The sequence below is a fragment of the Euwallacea similis genome, chromosome 2 (genome assembly GCF_039881205.1).
Source record: "Euwallacea similis isolate ESF13 chromosome 2, ESF131.1, whole genome shotgun sequence".
NCBI classification, from domain to species: domain Eukaryota; kingdom Metazoa; phylum Arthropoda; class Insecta; order Coleoptera; family Curculionidae; genus Euwallacea; species Euwallacea similis.
This window is the reverse complement of record NC_089610.1, coordinates 4,563,347-4,585,783: the sequence shown is the minus strand read 5'-3', so window position 1 is coordinate 4,585,783 and position 22,437 is coordinate 4,563,347. Positions and strand designations below refer to the sequence as shown.

At 36.7% G+C, this 22,437-nt stretch overlaps 2 protein-coding genes across 3 annotated transcripts in view; one reads left to right on the top strand and one right to left on the bottom strand.

The window, feature by feature from the left end:
- The window catches only part of Sf3b5 (splicing factor 3b subunit 5), a 167,332-nt gene that overhangs the window by 135,586 nt on the left and 9,309 nt on the right, over nt 1–22,437 (bottom strand). The gene's annotated exons all lie outside the window — the stretch shown is intronic.
- LOC136416220 (1-phosphatidylinositol 4,5-bisphosphate phosphodiesterase epsilon-1-like) overlaps nt 8,784–22,437 on the top strand; it is a 76,907-nt gene continuing 63,253 nt past the window's right edge. For both annotated transcript variants that reach the window (XM_066401310.1, XM_066401302.1), the window contains exon 1: nt 8,784–9,042. The gene's annotated coding sequence lies outside the window, so the exon portion shown is untranslated. The remainder of the gene's footprint in view (nt 9,043–22,437) is intronic.

Below are 22,437 nucleotides of genomic sequence, written 5' to 3'. Positions count from 1 at the left end.
CTTCTTCATAAGACCGGAAGTGTTGGTCAGCTAGCCCATGTGCCATGGATCGAAACAAGTGATAATCAGAAGGAGCTAGGTCAGGAGAATATGGCGGGTGGGGTAGGACTTCCCATTTCAATGTTTCCAAGTATTTCTTGACCACTTGCGCAACATGGGGTCGAGCATTATCGTGCTGCAAAATCACTTTATCATGTCTCTCGTTGTATTGCAGCCGTTTCTTTTTCAATGCTCGGCTCAAACGCATTAATTGGGTTCGATAAAGAGCACCTGTGATTGTTTCAGTTGGTTGTAACAGCTCATAATATATTACGCCGAGTTGATCCCACCAAATACAGAGCATGATTTTGGAACCATGAATAGACGGTTTGGCCGTCGACGTGGAAGCATGGCCGGGATATCCCCAAGTCTTTTTGCGTTTGGGATTATCGTAATGAACCCATTTCTCGTCCCCAGTCACAATACGATGCAGAAATTCCTTCCGTCTTTGCCTTGCAAGCAACTGTTCACAAGCGAACAGACGCCTGTCAATATCTCTTGGTTTCAACTCGTACGGCACCCAATATCCTTGCTTCTGAATCATTCCCATGTCTTTGAGGCGTTTTGAGATTGTTTGTTGAGTCACTCCCAATGATTGTGCCAATTCTTGTTGACTTTGACACGAGTCTTCGTCAAGTAATGCTTCCAAGTTCGCATCTTGGAAAACCTTCTTTCTTCCACCGCTATGTTGGTCTTCGACGTGAAAATCACCGTTCTTGAAGCGCTGAAACCACTCACGACATGTCCTTTCACTAATAGTGGCTTCCCCATAAGTATCTGAGAGCATTCGATGAGCCTCAGCAGCAGATTTCTTCATATTGAAGCAGAAAAGTAAAACCTCCCGCAAATGACGAGAATTTGGCTCGTACACTGACATTTTCAATTGCGAATAACTTTATGATGAAGACACAAATAGACTAATATTTTTATGAGGTTATGTTAACAGGTGCCCAAGGCTCCTGCATGCCCACATGGGGTTATTTATTTCGATCATTACTTACCGCTACATACATCTATTCAAAAACGGCGGAAGCAAAGTTGTACACCTAATATAAAAAGTCCTGTATCACAGCGAAGGGCAAAATAATGCGGATGGCTCGGTACGTGTCCACATTTAGAAAATGAAGGTATAATTGCAACAACAAAAGGGCTTTACAGGCGAGATTTTTGTTGTACACTTTCATATTCTCAAAGGACGCTTCGTTGTGTCATACAGAGAAAGCTACTGGTGTTGTGTTATTTTGGTGAAATATAACGAGGGCACAAGGAATGAAAATCCGGACACATTTTACTACAAACATTTCCAAAAAACGAATAAAGTTTATTTTTTAAGCTTTGCTTAGCTAATTTGGATCATCCCATTTGAGGTGGTGTTAACTTGTAATTAGAGATAATTTTAGAGTGATTATGATTTTCGATATTATGCTTCATTAATATTTCATTTTCACACTTTTTTCGAATAGCAGAAAACTCATTTAATTGATGCATGCTATCACCAGGTATACAGTCTGTCCCAGATAAGAATGAACAGCATGGGGATCTCGGAAAAGGTAATAGATACAAAATCACTGAAATTAGGAAAACTTTGCGCAAGTGAAAGCTAATTAATAATCTGTTTTTACATCAGTTAAATTCCGAATAGTTTAGAAAATATCCGAAAAAAAAATGAATTTGGCAGTTTTCGTTTTTTGCAAATAACTTTTATACAGTTACAATTAGAGGAATGAAAGTTTTACGTTATTAAGACATTTTTTTAAAATCTTCTCAGCAGTATTGCCAGTTCTTTTGTTAAATCCTTATTTCCGGAAATGAATTGTTAAACTTTCGGGTTCCATATAGGCACAATATCGAATATTTACATTTTTAAAGTCGTCATAAAATTCCTTTTTCAGCCATGTATTACATTTAGTATTTTTCTCAGAAACTCTATTAGTTATAGCTATTAAAATATTTTTTGATAAGGTATGATTTGGACTTATAGCGGTGCTACACAATAAATAAATAAATGTTATGTAATCGGTGAAAAGAGCATATTTATGTTCGGAAAATAATAGTGGTTTATTTGAGCATTTATCATAATTTGAAACTTCTATTCGATTCAAATGTAACCATATTGTTATTATTAAAAACATCATTAAATTTAATTAATTTTTTTCTCATTTTATGCTGATTTCAAAAGCACGCAATTATGCATATGACAAAGAAATTTAAGGTTTTACAACTTAAAAATAGTTTTGACCATTCCTTAGTATTTATTTATTTATTATCTAGCTGTTTATTGCTATAAGTCAAAATCATAGCCAACTTATCAAAAAATGTTTTATTGCCTATAGCTCGTAGAGTTTATGAGAAAAATATGAAATGTAATACATGGCTAAAAAGGGAATTTTATGACGATTTTAAAAATGTAAATATTTGATATTGCTCGTATAAGAAAACTAAAAGTTTAACAATTTATTTTCGAAAGTAAGAATTTAACAAAAGAGCTGGCAATACCGCTACGAACTTCTTAAAAAAGTGTCTTAATAACGTAAAACTGTTATTTCTTTAACTGTAACCATATAGGAGTGTTTTGCAAGAAACAAAACCGCTAAATTCGTTTTTTTTCGGATACCTTCATAACGATTCGGAATTTGGCCGATATAAAGACAGATTTTTAATTTGTCCAACTTTCTTCTAATTTAAGCGATTTTATATCTACGAGCGTTTCCGAGATCCTCATGCTGTTCATCCTTATCTGGGACAGACTGTATACCTATAAATCTATTAAAAGCGAAAATTATGAAAAAGCCAGGCATGCCGGAAGGAATCGACAGGCCGCTGAATTCATTAGTTGCCATAGTAACTGGGTGTAGGATATTAGCTAAGTAATTAAATCTTCCCATCGAGGTTAGCCAACCAAGCGTGCATTTTTCGCCTTTTAAACTCGCCAGAATTGTCAATTAACGCTGCATGTGGAAACTGCCTTCATTTTGCGTCCTGCTTTAATAATTGCGAACTGTTTCGGATCATCAGATAAAGGCCCTATGAACGTATATGCAGGATTCAGATATTGTCTCTTTATAAAATCATATCTGTAGAATCACCATCCCAGGTGACGTATCGAGTTAAAAGATCTATGGGAAACCTACTGAAATTGTGAGCTAGGTAAACTAAGTACCAGTTGAAGAGGGATAACCAAGAACTAGCTTAAATCTGACTAGTTAAAACTTCAACTTTTCTTTCCCGAGGTTGAACCTCCAGCCAAAGATGGAAAACGGCATCAGTAGCGTCGCGTATTTTTTTGCAATTCATTCTTGTTGTACAGAGTATACATCTGTGAAACACTGTTGTTTTGGTCAAGAATTTGGAAAATGTGAGGTAACTTTTTCCGTTGTTGAGTGAATTATTGAAAAATTACTCTATAACAGGTGTCGGGAGCTTCTTTAGTCTAAATATGCAGTATTTGTGGCACACCTTGCGGAGAATTATCGGGAAAATTCCGCCTCAAGAAATTAATTACTAAATGAGTAAATTTACAACATGTTAAATCAAGTGTTTGCATTTATTTCCAAACTACATCTTTTTCAACAGTCGTTTAAGTGTGTTTTCGGATTGTTTACCAGTTGATTCAAGCCGCAATTGTCACCTCTAGAACAAAGCTTTAATTAATTATCCAGAGTTTAGGCTAGAAGTTAATTATGTTTCGAGCAACTTTCAAAGAAAAAATCCTACGTAATCCTGAAAGTTACCACCCCATCCTTGGAATCTTATTCATCCTCCAGGTGAAAGCGTATACTTCTAAAAGCGGCTTAAGATTAGTTAGACAGGGGTGGTTAATTATTTTTCAGGCAGAGTTCCCTCTAATAGGGGGGATAGTTTGAAAAATTAGTTAAGCTTGAGGAATTCTATTTACCTGAAAGAACACGCGAGTCAAAACTTATCGAAGTTTCCGTCCTGTTCTATTAGAAAAATTTCTGAAATGTATGAAAAACATAAACTAACTTGAACTATTCATAGCCGTGTCGAGGGTCGGGTGATGCTTGAACTTTTCATATTTATAAAATTCACTCTTAAATATAATACATATTATGAATGTTGTTTAATTCTAGAACAACAAATGTCATCTCAAATATGGCTTTCTTTTTCCATGTTTGGCAAAAGCACGAATAATCTTTGAAAACTCCGAATACATTTAGTTAACTTATAATTTATTTAACAAAATCCATAATATCTTCAATTGAACTCATTTTCTAAATAAATTTTCGAAATGTCGATTGCTTATACAGATATATTTTCTAAAATTTCATTTAAAATTTGAAAAAACCCGAAAACAGAAATTTGATAGGTTTAAGTTGGGACGTCGTGGTGGACGCAGGTGTTCACTATCCAGATCGATAAATCCATCAACGTAGAAGACTCATATCCAAGAATTCCCTTATATGAGCGTAATGAATATGAGCGTTATCTTGCATATTCAAAAGCTTTGTCTTAACACTTGAGGGAATTCCTCACAATTAGCTGTTACGACGCTCAAGAACCGTTTCCCATTCAGTTTTGCCGGAAGTTAAGCTGGTTCCAAAATCATATCTGTTTTACATCACACATTAATTGAAAATTCATGTTGAAAGTGATGTTCTTTCATTAAATGAGGATTTTCTGTGTTGTAAGAATGGCCATTTCTCCAATTAAATATACCTTTCCTTTGAAATGTTGCCTCGTCGGTGAACAATATTTTATTAAAGAGCAAAGGGTCATGATGTTACTTTTGAAGTAACAAAGTGCATAAATCAATTCTGGATTGAAAATTCCTTAACAATGAAGATTGAACAGACGTAAAATGGTATGAAAATGGCTTCTCTTTCTGTAGAAGGCTGGAAATTGTTTATTTGCTGATCCTCGTCGCTTCAGAAATGTATCTGCTGTTAAGCTCTCGATCCTTCAGTATTCGAACCAAGGTTCCCTCTTATTGATTCGCAGTGAGAATTTTTGGCCTCATATTATCCAGTTTTGAACGAATTGAACCAGTTCTCCTACCGAGCTTGCCGTAAGGTCGTTTCAAATTTCAATGATCTGGTTATGTTTTGTGGGGATAAAGCTTCAGATATTTTTCAGCAGCACAAGCACACAAGTCACATTCTTTTTAAAACATATTTAGCTGAATCGATAGTTTTTGTCCATTGGCACGCTGAACTCACCGGTACCAATGCTTCTGGGACACCCTATATATTTTCTAAAAGCTTAATCATATAATTTTCTTTAAAGATTATATAGATTGCCTTCTTTGTTCTCAGCTACATTATCTGCTCTCCAATTTCAAAGCTATCTTTAGCAGACGATCCTCGAATGGTTGAGTACATAAACCTCAAAAACAGAATTCAATTATCTCGATAATCCGGCCGATAAGGACTTCGTGGCCGGCACAGTTTGAATGCAGGTGAAATAATTTTCAACCCGCTGGACTTCGATTCTAGGGCGCAATAAGGGCTTACGTGTGCATGCAGATATTCAAACATCTGGCGAAGTGACGGGAATCGATGGTCTGGCCCTTTTTTCGAATGGAATTCTCCGATCGGGGCTGTTTTTAAATCTGGGATTGATTTTACAGGAGATATTGCCATTTTAGTCATTTTGTTCCCAGCTGTGGAATATTTGGATAAAGTTACGATTTTGGGCCTCAGCCGCTAGAAGTGATAAGAAACGATTTATCTTGTTTTCCTACTAAAATTCTTTAATAGCGAAAAAGCTTTACAAATCCCTCTTTTCGTTGCTCTCAAAACGCTGTATCGACATTTTTATCTCATTACGCTGTTGGTTTTCCCAAAAAGCTGTTTCGGATTATCAAAAGCCGCGAATTATTAGATTTAGCTCCACGTTTATGTAAAAGCCCTTTTCGCTAAAAAAGCACACGTTCGCACACCCTTCGGTTCAGATGAATGATGAAAGCGACAAAAACTGGCCTTACCTTAAGAGGCTTGTTAAACACTAACGCGGATGAGCATACAAACTGGAATAACTTTTCGCTTTGCATAATCTAAGCAGTATTATCGTTTAATTAGACTGCTGCGTCTATATTCAACATCAGGGCTATCAACGAGGCTACGCCTTGGCAAATCCTTGATGTGATGGAAAAAATAGTCAGAAACGTAGAATTTTTTTGTTGTAAAGCATGGCCGAATTTCCAGCGAATAAAACCGTATCAGAGCAAGAGAAAAACAAAAATTTCCTGTTACCTTCCTAGAGCAATAATAGTGCCTCTTGAGGATATCTAACGAAAAAGCAAAATTACTCTTTACGTGTCATTTTATGTGTTGTTTTATGGCGTTCGTGTGCAGCAAAATATTTTCAATATTTGAACAACTAGCCCATTTTATTATGTGGGTTTTACGAGGCAGCTGAGCTTTTCCGCTGTAAAAGGAGACAAAAATCATTTGATTTCGTGCGTCTTTTTTTCACTCAAAACCCTTGGATACGCTTTGGTTTATATTTACAATATGATTGTGCTGAGGGGGTAGGCATAAAGGAAATAAGTTTCCCTATGTCGCTAAATTCAATTTAAGGAACATCGCGAAGAAGCGTAATTCTCGAAGTTATATTAAGGAGCGTCATACGCATCTGGCAAGCTAGATTTAATGTTGGAACTTGGAGGAAAACGTTGGATGCATTTGGAGGATATCCTTTTATTGCCTCTGCTGTACCAAGATTTTAATATGTGGTAATGCTGAGAGGTATTACGAAGGTTGGGTACAAGAGCGTTTTGGAAGAATCAAGGTTGACTGCGGGACATAAAAGGATTAATCATAATAGGAATATGAAGAAAGCCAAGAGTAGGTCTTAGGTTTGGACATAGAGAGAGAATATTACACTTTTTGAATATACGAGAAACGTATGAATTATAGCAGTATTGCCTAGATCGTATTCTGCATCTCAGAGAATTATAAATAATTTTTATTCGAAAGACGCAGTTGAAGGAAGACAAGGTTTATTCAAGGACCGGCGGAAACCCCTTAAAGTGAAATCAGAACTGAATGAAATGCTGATTGATCTGTCTACTCAAATATCAGAGTGTAGGCGAGGACGTATACTAGAGTAAAAACTCATGATGTTCAAAATGAGACCGCCGTCTGAGAAGTGCTTTAGCCCTGAATTCTAAATTCGAGTTAGTTCCGGCCAGGCTGAGTAAATATTTCCATATGGTTGACTGTTCCCGCATAGATGTTCAAAATTGACACATTTGAAGTTCATGTTGAATTGCAGGGAAATAGTATGTGCATTTCGCATGAAAATGATTTTCGTGGCCTCTGCCGCTTGTTAGATAAGGCGCACATCTTCGACGAAGAATATGATGCCTTTTTACTAGGTACAAAATGTATTATTTCCTAACAAGTGACAATCACGTACGGGAATAGTATATTGTGCATTTCATACGGAATAGTATGTTATACAACGAGCACTAAATATAGTAAGTCATATAAGTAGGAAATGGTCATTTTGTGCAAGTTGCATTCGGTACTTTTTCTGCGACTGCAACAACTTGTGAAAAATAACTAAGTTTACAGCTTAAAACTTCAAAATCTGATACAGCGTCATCAAAATGGCTGGATGCCATTGATTTGCTCTATCTCGTTGATTTGGATACTAATATGAACCCGTGAAAAATAAGTTTATTACCTTATTGTTGCGCGCGCAACGCATAGGAAGTGAAAGTGTATGGAAATCCAGGAGCTCATTTCTACACAATTGAACAAGCAATTCAAAAATTATTTTTAATTTTCCAAGAAACCATTAGCGTATGATTTTGGTGCGCGCGCCACTGGTACAATTCAAAAAATATTTCCTTTACCTATAAAGTTCTAGTAAAATATATCAAGCGGCATTCCATAAATTATTAAATTTGTAGTTTCACAATGAAATTTTAACGTCTCTTATAGTGAATTCGAATTTTCTACTTTAAAATTTTACCCTATGTAGATGTCTTACGTTAATTTTACATGAGGCATAAATGCCAAGGAATAATCGATGTTTTTAGTTATTTCTAAGCTGGGAAAGTTTTTAAGTAATGGTGATTTCTCTGGGTCTAAGTATGCCTAAGCGACGAAATAAGACGGATATAAATATAACGGATAATGATTGTGATATGAGAGCATTGCAGGGCTCCACCAAATTAAAGCTCTTTTCCTGACATCGTGACATGTGAAACGTCTAACATCAAAGTTAACTGGGAATGTGATGTTTCCGATATCGGACGTTGGATTTCCGATGTGTCAAAACCCGGCTTTAACGCTAAGTTGAGCATATGCCAAATAAGCAACTTTATGTTCAAATACCTCTCTAATCAATCAAGTCGGATATGAGCCGGAATAACGTTCCGTAATTTTATCCGAGGGCCCCAAAAAATACACTCAGCACGGGTCAAGTGTTTAATAAATCCTAATCCAAATAAACTACCCTACCATTAACGCGGCCATTTTCGTTGACATTTGCTGTCATAACAAACAGCTGGTCATTTTTTCCCGTCAGTCGGTCACACTGTGTACGGTAACAACAATTTAAAAGTTCTTCGGTCCGAATTCGGTGCCAATTCATAATCCAGAATTTCTTCCACCCCGACGCCTCCGCAAACTTGGAAAGAAACAAAGGACGTCGGCGTCGTTGCCATGGCGACGCGGGAGGCCAGTGGTGGGGTCGCGGGAAATCCGGCGGTGGGGGTTAACGTATGATAGAAAAGAAACGCGCAGAGAAAATTTCGCGTTAGTTTCGGAAAATCCGTCGGTAGTTGTGCATGGGTTTTCAGTGGCGCGCGGAGCGTCGATTTCCTTCTACAGGGTGTACGCAAACTTTTGTTTTGGGCTCCAACTATCGCGATTGTTCGATTTCGTCACGTATTCAGTAGAAAAATCAGTAGCTGGGGGTGTTTTCAAATCGATGACGACTTTTAAAGTTACCACTGGACTTGAAGTTTAGGCGGGACTTTTTAAAGAATTGTTTAGTTTCTGTTTTCAAGGAGAGTTTGCTACGAAAATTGTAAGTTTGTATGTTTTATGTGTTTTCGGCGGATTTTTTGAGATAAACTTCCGAATTTTCCTCCTATCTAAAAGGGGAATTGTCACGTAGGAAAATATGTCGTTAAGGAAACTTAATTCCAAGTTCGCTAGAAATATAGCAATCGGGGACATAAAATCAATCAACAACCCTTCATTTATCATTGCAAGTATTCGTGATATTCGGCAAGGCATTGTTCTTACGTGGTATTTGGATTTTGTTTCCATTGATTACTGGTGGTACTATTATAAACAAATATCGAGTGATGATACGTTGTGCTGTAAGTGGCAAGCTTGTCAGCGTGAAGCAGTGCACAGTAATGTACCTGTATTTCTTGATTTGGAAAAAGTTCTCTATGAAAAGTGGAGGCATAATAGATGTTATGTAGGAGCATCAATTCTGCGCAGTTGCATTGGACGTGTAGATTACCGTATTTGTCATTTTAAGGTCATATGTCTATGTTACCTTTAGAAATCGTCAATAATATTGTGATTCTGATACTTAAGGGATTATTATTCCTGATTTAAAGGATTCTTTCAGCAGCGACTATATGTTCGATTCGGGAAAGCCCCCCTTGGAATCACCCCTGGAGGGTTGTAAAAATTGATGACGGCATTTGAACCACCAGCCGCCCAAATTAGAGAATAGATAGAAACTCAAAAGTAATTAAGCAATATTCAAAACAGCTTCCATGGAGCATTTATGTAAAAGCCTCTTACAAGTTTCCATTAACTCGCATCGTATTTTCTCTCACATATCGCATTTGCCATTGTTACGGAAAAAAGCAGACATTTCTGCCTGATTGAATAAGTATATTCAGCTTACGGATTATTTAGGGGAATAAATTGAAATGCGGATTGAAAGTCTCGAGATAAACAAGACAAATTGAGAAGGGTGGCTGATTGAGTCCCCTTTCGTGTATAGAGTTGTTGGTTCCTCCGCCTTGACTTTTGGAGAATCGATTGACTGAAGCTGCTTTATATGTATATCTGCATAATAAGTAGGTACCTCTTAGGGAATCCAATTTTCGAGATTACGGGAGCAAAGTTAATAATCCCGAGATTTTGATCTTGGGCCGAAAAAGTCTCGAAATTTTGAGATTGATGGGAATTAGGAAACGTTGGTTTAGTACGATTAACACCGAAACTTCTATTTTACATACAAATTTGCATCATCAAAATGAAAGGATCTCTTCTACATACGAAAATCCTCTCAATAATACCAATGCATCCAAAGTGGAATCATCTAGCTGCGAACGTATTTCATTCCCAGGGATGCTACCGAACTAAATCCGATTCCGCACTTGTTTGTTGTTCCACACATTTTCGAGATCGGGATCAGGATCCCGATATTATCATTTATAGCCGGGGTCCCGGGATTGGATTCCCTAGTACCTATAGGGTGCCTCTAAATGGTCCGAATATTTATGTATGTTTTGCACAGATCATTTAGAAACGCCCGATATATAATAGACGTTTGAGCTACAGCTTAGGTCTTTTGAGGTTGCTGGGGCAATTGTTGGTTCATTGATGTTTCAGGAATTGTTATTAGTGGATTGGCCAAAGCCAAGTTTGCCGTTATTTCGTTAGATATCAATGCTCGAAAAGGAACTTTTGAAGACAATCATAAGTCTATGGTTTTAATGAATATATCGTATAATCTGTTCAAGAGAGGGATGTTTAAGAATATTGTTCTTAATGATTATGCGGTTTTCGGCTTCTCACAAGTTACCTGTTTCGATATTGCCTTTAAAGCGTCAGCCGTGAGATTATCAAAGAGGTCCTAATCTTGACGAGTTAAAAATCACACTAGTTGTTTACCATATTCTTCAAATCGTCAGAACTTTAACCCGTTTCCACATCTAATAAAGACCTTAAACGCGAAAATCTCGATCTTAACGAGGGGTAAATGCTGGCGGAAAGGAGATGTGGCAAGAAAATTTATTAATAATTGAAAAATGTGCTTGCTACGTTCAAAAATTGCGGCGTTCTTGGGCCTTTATGTTATTCTAGGGTTGTGGTCCTTTATGTAATGAAAATCATTCCCTCCCACAAACCAACGAGTCCAGTAAAGTGAATTATTAGCAAGGGAGTATGTAAAAAACATTATGCAAATATTTCATTGATCAGGCTTTCGTGGTAAGCTCGTTTTTCTAGACTACCCGACAGATAATTTTAGCCTTTTCTTAATTGCTACTTATCTTGGCGAATAATTCTACATTGAAGTGACATTCAAAAAATCACAAACTGTGATCTGGCCTTATACGAAAATAGCTCACAGTTCACTCCTAACTCTGCTGGTATTTTGAATAATGATTCCATTTTGAAGTAAATCCTTCCACTTAAACAGGTCTTAGTTTCGACCCATTTCCGGTCACAAATCTTCAAGAAACGGCTCCCCCCCCTCTTTATCTCTGGCTTCAAAGCATTCACGTGAGACGGACTCAATTACGTATATGGCCTGTTTATGGACTCGAACCAAACTTTCTCATTCTATAAATGACTCTTAATGAAAGTGCATTGCAACTCTGCAAGTAGGTTTCCAAAGCGGGAACTACCATCATCCCGCTTACAAAGTTATCTAACATTTTTGTCTCGGTTGGGGCACTAAAAATCCCCCTTTCGATAAATAAACGTTCCCATTAAGTGGAATAATAAATGTTTAATAAGCCATTACTCTGGATCAACTTTAATTAAGACAAATTTTGTCGTTGAAAAAATAAACGGTCGAAGATTAAAATTTCCAGGGAAATTCCTCTATTATAATTTCCCTCTGCGCTTCGCTTTTAAAAGTTTCTGGCGATAGTTCCGCTAAAAAGAAGGGAAGAGACAATGGATTAAGCTTTTGACGAAAATATAGAGCTTAAACGACAGTCACAAAGGCTGCGATGTAAATATGGCTTCGAGTGTCGGTTTGCTTGATGACTTTCGTTGTTGGGATCTAAAATTTTAGCTTCGTTTGATAAGAAATCACTGCAAATAAAGTTGTGTGTGCTGAACATTTTCCGGTCACATACGGATATTTCAGGTGACCTAAAGCTATTTTAGTTTTGGCAACGTCTAAGCGTGCCGCTTTTTTGTTTATGCTACTTAACCGTAAAGAAACTCGCTTCAAACTGTTTCTAATTTGATTCGTTGTCGTTCTTGGCCATTAGTAAAACTAGATTTTCAAATGAACCAAAGCAAATTTCTTCCGAAGTTTCGGAAGTATTTTAAACAGAGGAGACTCAATCCCTTGGAGAACTTAAAGTTTACTTCGAGATTCCCCTTTTATATCCGAATACAAAAGATCGGATCCCTGTTTTATTTACTTTTAGTTGATGCCCTGATTTACTTGTGCGTTCATGCACAGCAGAAAGCTGTAAATCCCAAAGGCGCAATTATTGATTTTAGGATATGTGAGAGTTTCTTTTTTGAAGCGTAAAAGTAACTTAAACTGCACTAGGAAATTAATCTTCTAGAATGGAAACGGGGTTATAGATCGACCACTTAATCTAAGAACCGCAAAACAAAGAAACCCGAGGAAATTGCCTCTGTTAAATATTAAGACAAGTAATTTTCTGGCAGGCCGCAATTTGTTAGCCCCAAAAACGGTTTCATTTGTCTTGAGTGATGATTTTGTCATGAAATTATGTGGTATTCTGGTTACGTAAGGGTGAAATAGTCTTGTTAGTGTAAGCCGTAATAGAAGCATTAATATGTGGCTTGACATTGAAAAGTAAACTCTGAGAAGGGAACCAACTGCTTACGCCGGCCCTGAAAAATCAAAACCAAGTTACATTTTCGACATTATCATTTTCAATGGAAATTGATTGGTTCTGTTTCGGTTCTGGTTGACTCAGAGATTTTATGATCTTATTGATTGAGTTAATGGAGATAAAACCCCGTAAAGTCATGGTTAATGTTTATTTCGTAGACTTTCATTATCAGTAAAAAATATTAAATATAATTTTTCCCCTGAGCTTTTCAAGCCTTTTTGAAGTTATATTAGTGTGGCGAGGGAAATATCGAAATATTCAATTTGGAAATTAATTTAAAAAAAAAAAAATATCCAGTAAGTTTTGCCTGTTTTGTTGGGCTCCCGTAAATTGATATTAGTTCCTACTTTGCTCCCCCAATTATACGTCGAATAAAAATTGTGAAATGAGACTTTGAGCATATAAATAAGTAGCTCATATTTCTTTCCGCAATATCAAAGTTCAAAGTATTGAACGAGTAATATGCCGCACGTTTTTAATGGAAAAGACAACAAAAAATTCTGATGTATTTTAATCACGTAAAAACGAATATTGCCAATTTCCGTTACAAAAATTCTACATTTTACCTCATTCCACGAATATGAGATATATTTACCTAAGGCTATTGCGCTTCAATCCAGCGTTTTAATAAATTGCTGAAATTGATGGTATGAGACCTTGCTTAGATGTATCCATTCCAACCTGAATGCATCTTGATCATTTAAATTTTTATTTACCGATGCCATTAGCATTAGAAAATTGTATTTGCTCACAAGGAATCCTGACTTATTTTTCATTAAAATAGTGCCCGTGCTATATTTCCATTACTCATCCGCACATACAATCCAACAGATGCATGTAGGATAATCTTTGGCTGTGACAATACTCAGTCCTCTAATACAAGCGCGATTCCTTAATATTCTGAAAGTGTTGCGTGCAGGTGGTTGTATCTCACATATTACCATTTTCCGGTTGTTTTTCCGAGAAATCACGTTTAGACATATGCAGCCTATTCTGAAGGTTCTTATGTAACTTTTTAGGCATCATTGATGCCTATAATTTTGGTGCAACGCTTTGCAAACCCGTTAATAGTGTTTGTCGGCAGCCCCAAGCACATAACTCAACCAAATATTTACTCTCAATGTTATAAGCTGTTAATATTTTAAAGTCTGCGGCTTTGGAGTAGCGTTTTGTTAACATTAAGTAAGATTTATGCACTAGTTTAATTCTAGATAAACATTAGTTTCTTGTGTAGCTCATTACCTTGAACCGTTAATTCCCGCATTTCGTACGTTGGTTTTTTTATTCAACTTACTCCTACAACGATAAAACTGAAATTAAAAATAATAACCAAAAATGCCTTGAATGAGTAATTGTTTCTTTCCTAATGAACTTTTCTCTGGAAAGTGGAAACTTAATTGCCTTTTTATGCGGGGGCCCTGTGTAAGCGAAGCAACTTGTAAAAAGACTACGTTTGCACGGGACCTTACAGGGTGAATCTGGGGATGGATAATGCAATGTTGTAGACTTAATTTTCGGTATTAAGCAGAGAAAATTGCTTCAAACTGTAATGGAAATTGTATGAAAGCCTGGAGCGAAATTTCCTCGTAGCAGCGAAAGTAAAATCGATCCGACTTCAATACTTAATATGTTTATATTTCGGTTTCTAGGCGAATCGTTATTGCTGACCTAAATTACCAGCCGATGGACTATTATTAACTTGAAGAATACTAAGCTTTCGAACGTCCACTTTTCCGTAATTAATGAGAAATAATAGTTTTGATTTGGTGCCATCTATTGAATAATAGAGGGCGCTATTGATATTGAACCGCCTCAACGGCCATCTATTTCTCTCCATCCATAACTTATTATCCAATCGTTTGTCTCATATTATGAGCCTGAACATCTCTGATCCGTCTCTTCTATGTGTTGCTTTCTTCCTCTAATTTTTGGGCCCGACACTAAACGTTAAGAAATTTTGTTATTCAAAACCCCGACATGTGAATGTGGAATCGCATAGGAGGTAGGCTGGAAGATTAGCCAGATTTGGGGTTCCTCTCTGAATTACTCACGATAATGTTGACATTCTCTTATCTTTAAGTTCTGCAATTTGAATCTTTCTAGAGGCGTTGATTTTTCCGTGGATAAAAGTGTTAAAAATTTCCTCAGTGTAATCTGCCGTTATCTGTTTGAGAAATTAATGCACGTGGGATGTTGGAAGTTGGAAGTTGCAATCGACGAAAAATGCAAAATCGATCCAATTAGACAAAAATCGAGGTTAGGCGGCTTGTCTCTAATTGGATCGATGTAGTATCTTTTGTCGTACCAACGTGAACATCAAACTTTTCGCCACCCTGTACATCTTTCTATTGTCTTCATTAAAATTACATGTAAAATCCATGACTTTGGCATCAAAAGCCTGAACACTCGCCTTCAAATTGTTACATCTAAAACAAGGCAATTATCGGCTATTTAATTCTAAAGCATTTAATTGTTAATTTTTATTTGAAAATTATTTGATAGAATGATTTAGCCAGTATTTCAAGGATAATAATTGCACGGCCAATTTGAATTAGTTTTAACGACATGTATTTCACCTTAGTACGGCATTGATACATGAGATAATTGCCTACCATTGCAATATGTATTCTACTTTGTCTATATGTTTGTGTCCTTTAAGCCATGGTTATAAATGTCATGGCAGTATGCATTATAAAAGAAGGGTGAAAGCGGCGATACCTGAGGGAGCCTTTGTTCAGGGGAAAAAGGGAAAGAATGTCGTCAATTCGTACTTCTAGATGCTTATAGGGTTTTGATAATATGAAGTCTATGTTTTCTTTTTTGAATTTTGTGTAATTTATAAAATACGCCACTGTACCGAATTCTGTCAAATGCCTTCTTAATGTCCATGAATACACTAGCTGAAGCACTCGCAAATTCTGATGTAATCTTTTTAATTTCTATTAAAAAACCTGCATAGCGATAGGTCTGAAAGTCGATTCCTCCTTATGAAAGTTGTTTATTTTTACTTACCAAATTAATTGATTTTTTGACGTGATATTTTTACTCTCAGTTTTTTACGTCACTATTTTTTATCACGCTTTTATCCATATTCCTCACCAGATGGTAGGATTCACATAAAATATTCAGTCGAATGAGGCACTTATGTATGCTCAAATATTTGTGCTAAAATACTGCTTCCAGGATGGCGACAATGGGCGTCGGGACAGGGATAAACGTAAACATTATGGGATTACAACTATAAATCTTTTGCTGAATGCCTTGAAAGTTGTGAAAAGTTTATTAAACCATGGTCAGGCTTAATTTATTCCCCGGAGTAGCTGAAACGTACGCTCCGAGAAGTTTTACATTGATGTAGGTATTTTGAATCTACATTACAATATACAAAACTATTCATCAACTTGATTTTCCTCGAGGAAACAGTGACGTACGTCGCCGGTTTGGAATATCAATCAGGGGCCTAAAATTTGGAACCCTGTACCGCATGTTTGATTATGCTCGGCGTTTGAAAATGCTCGAAATGCGTGCCAAAGTTTACTGCGGTGGGCAAAATCCATTCTTGGCAATATGGAATAATAATGTGCCCGTCTGAGTGCCCAACAAACGGAAATCTGTTTGAATTCGCTTATTGGAGGCTTGAGTTTGCAGTGTTTCTATTTGGAGTGATTTCGCCTTAGGGTTTCCTACTTACATAAGTAAGTTTACAAAGGCCGAAACCATAAGCAAAATGTACTTATTTAGTCAGACATTATAGAGGACCCAATAGTTCATTAAACGTTTTGCTTCAATCACAAATATTGGGGTTTTTGGGAGCTGCTAGTGATAAATTGAAGAATGTTTAACTCGTACGTTAGTAATATACCATCCTGAGTCAATCGTTAATGTAAAAATGAAGAACTAATCGAGTAGGGCGGTTCAAAACGTTATCTATAGGGTGGTGCAAATTTCAATTGTTGTAAATTTTGCTTAAATAACTATTTCACCTAAAAAACTACTAGAGAATAGTGGTTTTACTTATCATAACCATAATACCATAACTCGAGAAAAAAACATTTAAAAAATTTTAAACTCTCGGTTTTTCGAAATAACTCAAAAACTTATTTAACCAAGTCTCTACCTATTTACTGTTTACGAGAAATAGAGAGAAAATGTGGAAAGTTAATTCGGCAAATGAAATTTAACTTGGAAAGACACAAACAAGAAACAAAATCTGGTAACGTCTCCTTTAAACGTCTTAATAGAAAATAACAATTACTTTAATGATATTTTGAAAAGACAATAATTGCACTTTCCAGGCTAAAGAGAATAAGGAATTGAGCTCATAAAAATTAAATTTTGTTCATAATAGTCAATTTTTTGTCAAACGTTGTGGAACCGGCAGCTTGGAAATTTAATTTTTCGAACGTAATTGATGATGAATTCATATTGTCGTGATAGAGCGCATGTCACGGCGACTGTGTTCGAAATTCCACTTTTTATTCTGTGTTCTGTGTGTGTTTATTGAATCTAAGTTTGTAAATTACAAAAGTTTTTTTAAATCATATATCGCACGCTTTACAAGCCAAATCCAACGATTAGGAAGTACATTCATTGTAGAGCGAGAACCAAGAGATAAAACCAAAAATCGAATTAACCTGAATACACACAATAGGTCATACATAAAATTTCACCCAGCTTGTACAATAGATGGATGGTATACGGTGTGTCCACGATAAGTATTAGGTGTACAACTTTGCTTCCGCCGTTTTTGAATAGATGTATGTAGCGGTAAGTAATGATCGAAATAAATAACCCCATGTGGGCATGCAGGAGCCTTGGGCACCTGTTAACATAACCTCATAAAAATATTAGTCTATTTGTGTCTTCATCATAAAGTTATTCGCAATTGAAAATGTCAGTGTACGAGCCAAATTCTCGTCATTTGCGGGAGGTTTTACTTTTCTGCTTCAATATGAAGAAATCTGCTGCTGAGGCTCATCGAATGCTCTCAGATACTTATGGGGAAGCCACTATTAGTGAAAGGACATGTCGTGAGTGGTTTCAGCGCTTCAAGAACGGTGATTTTCACGTCGAAGACCAACATAGCGGTGGAAGAAAGAAGGTTTTCCAAGATGCGAACTTGGAAGCATTACTTGACGAAGACTCGTGTCAAAGTCAACAAGAATTGGCACAATCATTGGGAGTGACTCAACAAACAATCTCAAAACGCCTCAAAGACATGGGAATGATTCAGAAGCAAGGATATTGGGTGCCGTACGAGTTGAAACCAAGAGATATTGACAGGCGTCTGTTCGCTTGTGAACAGTTGCTTGCAAGGCAAAGACGGAAGGAATTTCTGCATCGTATTGTGACTGGGGACGAGAAATGGGTTCATTACGATAATCCCAAACGCAAAAAGACTTGGGGATATCCCGGCCATGCTTCCACGTCGACGGCCAAACCGTCTATTCATGGTTCCAAAATCATGCTCTGTATTTGGTGGGATCAACTCGGCGTAATATATTATGAGCTGTTACAACCAACTGAAACAATCACAGGTGCTCTTTATCGAACCCAATTAATGCGTTTGAGCCGAGCATTGAAAAAGAAACGGCTGCAATACAACGAGAGACATGATAAAGTGATTTTGCAGCACGATAATGCTCGACCCCATGTTGCGCAAGTGGTCAAGAAATACTTGGAAACATTGAAATGGGAAGTCCTACCCCACCCGCCATATTCTCCTGACCTAGCTCCTTCTGATTATCACTTGTTTCGATCCATGGCACATGGGCTAGCTGACCAACACTTCCGGTCTTATGAAGAAGTAAGAAATTGGATAGAATCGTGGATCGCTTCAAAAGATGTCCAATTTTTTCAACACGGGATTCGTATGCTGCCCGAAAGATGGGAGAAAGTAGTGGCCAGCGATGGACAATACTTTGGATCCTAAAGGTATAATTAGTTTTTTACAATAAAATCGCGAAATTCGGAAAAAAAACGGCGGAAGCAAAGTTGTACACCTAATATAAACCGGATTAACTTTCCATATTTCCACTATGACCACTAATTCTGTATTCAGTGAATTATTGGAGGCAGTTTATCTCATACCTATTAAATCGGATATCAAACACTCGATACACAGGGCAACAAATAAAAAAGTGCAAACTTGTAGGAAATGCTCTGTAGCTTTTGCCCCGGTCAACAAAGATAAACATCGAACATACCTGCAGATGAGTCCATGAGAGCAGCGCATTTGTCTCGTACACCATTAAAAAAGTCCAGTGTCCATCACGAGGGTCTTTAAAATAAAACCACACCCGATCATCCCAACGTTCCGAATAAGAAACGGGCCGTTTGCTGTCGCGACAACACTGGACTGAATCATCTAAGAAACGATATCGGTACGAAAACATACAAAAAACTTTAAAAATCTGCATTTTGCGAAGGCACGAGTCATAGGCCCGAGCGATAACAACGATGCGATGGCTTACAAACACGTAAAAAACTTCCATCAACTAAAAATCGGTGCACGACACGAAATTATACAGGGTGTCCCAGATAAGGATGAACAGCATGGGGATCTTGGAAACGGTAATAGATACAAAATGGTTTAAATTGGGAAAAAGTTGGGCAATTTAAAGCAAATTAATAATCTGTTTTTATATCGACGAAATTCCGAATGGTTACGAAGATATCCGGAAAAAAACGAATTTGGCGGTTTTCGTTTTTTGCAAATAACTCTTATACGGTTATAGTTAGAGGAATAAAAGTTTTACATTATTAAAGCACTTTTTTGAGAACTGTTTAGCAGTGTTGCCAGTTTTCTTGTTACATCCTTACTTTCGGAGAAAAATGAGTAAACTTTTGATTTTCATATGGGCGTGATATCAATTATTTATATTTTCAAAATCGTCATAAAATTCCCTTTTCAGCCATGCATTACATTTAATATTTTTCTCAGAAACTCTATGAGTTATAGCCATTAAAGCATTTTTTGATAAGTAGGCCATGATTTTGACTTATAGTAATGGTGCACATTAAATAAATGAATGCTGTGGAAACGTCAACATTATTTAAAAGTATAAATATATTACTGGTATCACCCTAAAATTAAAAAAATAATTGTTTCAAATTATGTATTTAATAACAACAATGCGGCTAAACTTGGATCGAATCAAATGTTGACGTTTCCACAGCATTCATTTATTTAATGTGCACCATTACTATAAGTCAAAATCATGGCCTACTTATCAAAAAATGCTTTAATGGCTATAACTCATAGAGTTTCTGAGAAAAATATTAAATGTAATGCATGGCTGAAAAGGGAATTTTATGACGATTTTGAAAATATAAACAATTGATATCACGCCCATATGAAAATCAAAAGTTTACTCATTTTTCTCCGAAAGTAAGGATGTAACAAGAAAACTGGCAACACTGCTAAACAGTTCTCAAAAAAGTGCTTTAATAATGTAAAACTTTTATTCCTCTAACTATAACCGTATAAGAGTTATTTGCAAAAAACGAAAACCGCCAAATTCGTTTTTTTCCGGATATCTTCGTAACCATTCGGAATTTCGTCGATATAAAAACAGATTATTAATTTGCTTTAAATTGCCTAACTTTTTCCCAATTTAAACCATTTTGTATCTATTACCGTTTCCGAGATCCCCATGCTGTTCATCCTTATCTGGGACACCCTGTATATTTACTAGAATTTTAATATTTCTGCATACGAGAGATATGGAAGGTGAATTCGGTGCATGCTTATCTTGGACACACGGTATAATATACATGCATATTACATTGTGCCAAGATCGTGACAGGTGGTAAACAAAAACAACAAAAACCTGTCGGTAAAGCGATCATTAAAAAACGTCAAGGAGGCGTTGAAACGTTAGGGGCATGTCGTGGATATGTTCATATGCTATTTGTTGTCTACCGGATGTTTCATAAAAATAACGAATGGCTCAATCAACGACCTGCGCTCACTGTGTTCTTTCAAGAGAAATAAGTAAATTACTAGTGAAAAAGATCAATACAGCAATGATTTTTGGCAGCCTTCATCTCGCAAGTCCCTTGGGTTAAATTCATAAATTAAAAAGGTGTTGAAGGGCCGTTTCTTTAAGAATCGTGGCCAGAGGTCGAACTTGACTAAAAGCTATTTTTCAAGGATGTACAGGGTAATGAAAAGTGCACTGTTTAATGGGTGTATTTTAACCCGTTGTGTTTGCGCACACAGTACATTGCCTTTGCTAGTTAGGGTGTGATATCTTGCGACGCATTCGGGGGGTTTGCGGAAAAAATTACAGGAAATTTGAAAAAATTACGGCATCTAGGGATGTGTTTGGCGGATTTTGGGCTAGGAAAATATTCATAGAGCGCTTACAGAGAATTCTTGTAAGTTACCCTGTAGCGCGAAAGCACCGCTGCTGATTCTAGTAAGGCAAATTAGATTGGGTAAAGTTTGCATGCAAAAGTATCAACTTGTGATTTTATTCTGGATGGAAGTCAAATGCCACAAAACGCCGCAGCAGCTCCGAGGTATCTGACGAAACTTGGGCATTATTTTTCTAAATTTCTCCATCGTATGATGTCACACAAATTGCAAATACAACTAAAATAAAAACCCTTGTGCAGGGAAGAACAAAACCCATAGTAAATCGTTTATTTATTAAATGAGTGAAATAAGATTTTATAGGGATAATTTCTTGGCCTAAATAAAGTAACGTACGAAGGAAACGTTGCCATAAGTCTAGGTTCGAACGGGAATTCTCTCAAATCGCCAGATACTTATTCAAAGTGATGACTTCCGGCTTCATCATCTATTTTGTGGTGTTTATAAACAGCCTCGAAAACGAGAGAAATAATGTTTTTAAAGAAAATTCCTTATTTTATATTTTTACATCTTCGAATATCGAACTGACATTGTTCAGGTGTCCGAAAATTTATGCACTGGTTTGAATTCGAATTAAAACTGTTTGGATTTACAATATTTCCAGGGCCAAATGGATTTTCCGTTCGAGAATAATCTTTTCAGTAAACTTTTAAAAAATAAGGCGAATTTATATACCGAAATGGCTACTCACACGCGCTTTCTGCTGCTGAAATAAGTCGTTCCAATACAAATCGATTCTCACGAAGTGAAATGGCATTCCTGTACTACATATGTGGAACGTGTGTGAAAAGTAGCGCGGAAAAGTTTTGGATAATTTGGCCGATTTTGCACCTCGTCTTGGGGACAAGGCAGAATTCGGAACAATATAGCACCTTAGGGGGTCTCCTGGCAAGGCGCTTGAGTGTGTGCCTCTGTAAACTTTCACTCTTCTGAGAGAGAAGGAGAGTAATAGCGCGCACATCCAAACAGACACGCTGTATATTTCGTGGATTCCTGCTGACAGCCACTGAAGCATAAGTTTATCTGGGAAACCTATTTTAACGCATACTTGTCTGCTGAAATCATGTTATTACATACATATACGCAATAAAATTTGTCCAGTACTAACCCGAAATTGTAAACGTTTAATTTGCCATCACTTGTCAACGATTTCCCCCATGGCATTTCAACAATTTCCAGCGCTAAAAGTTCATTATAGACAAACTTTGCAAATTGCATCGAACAATTTGGCAAAACATCC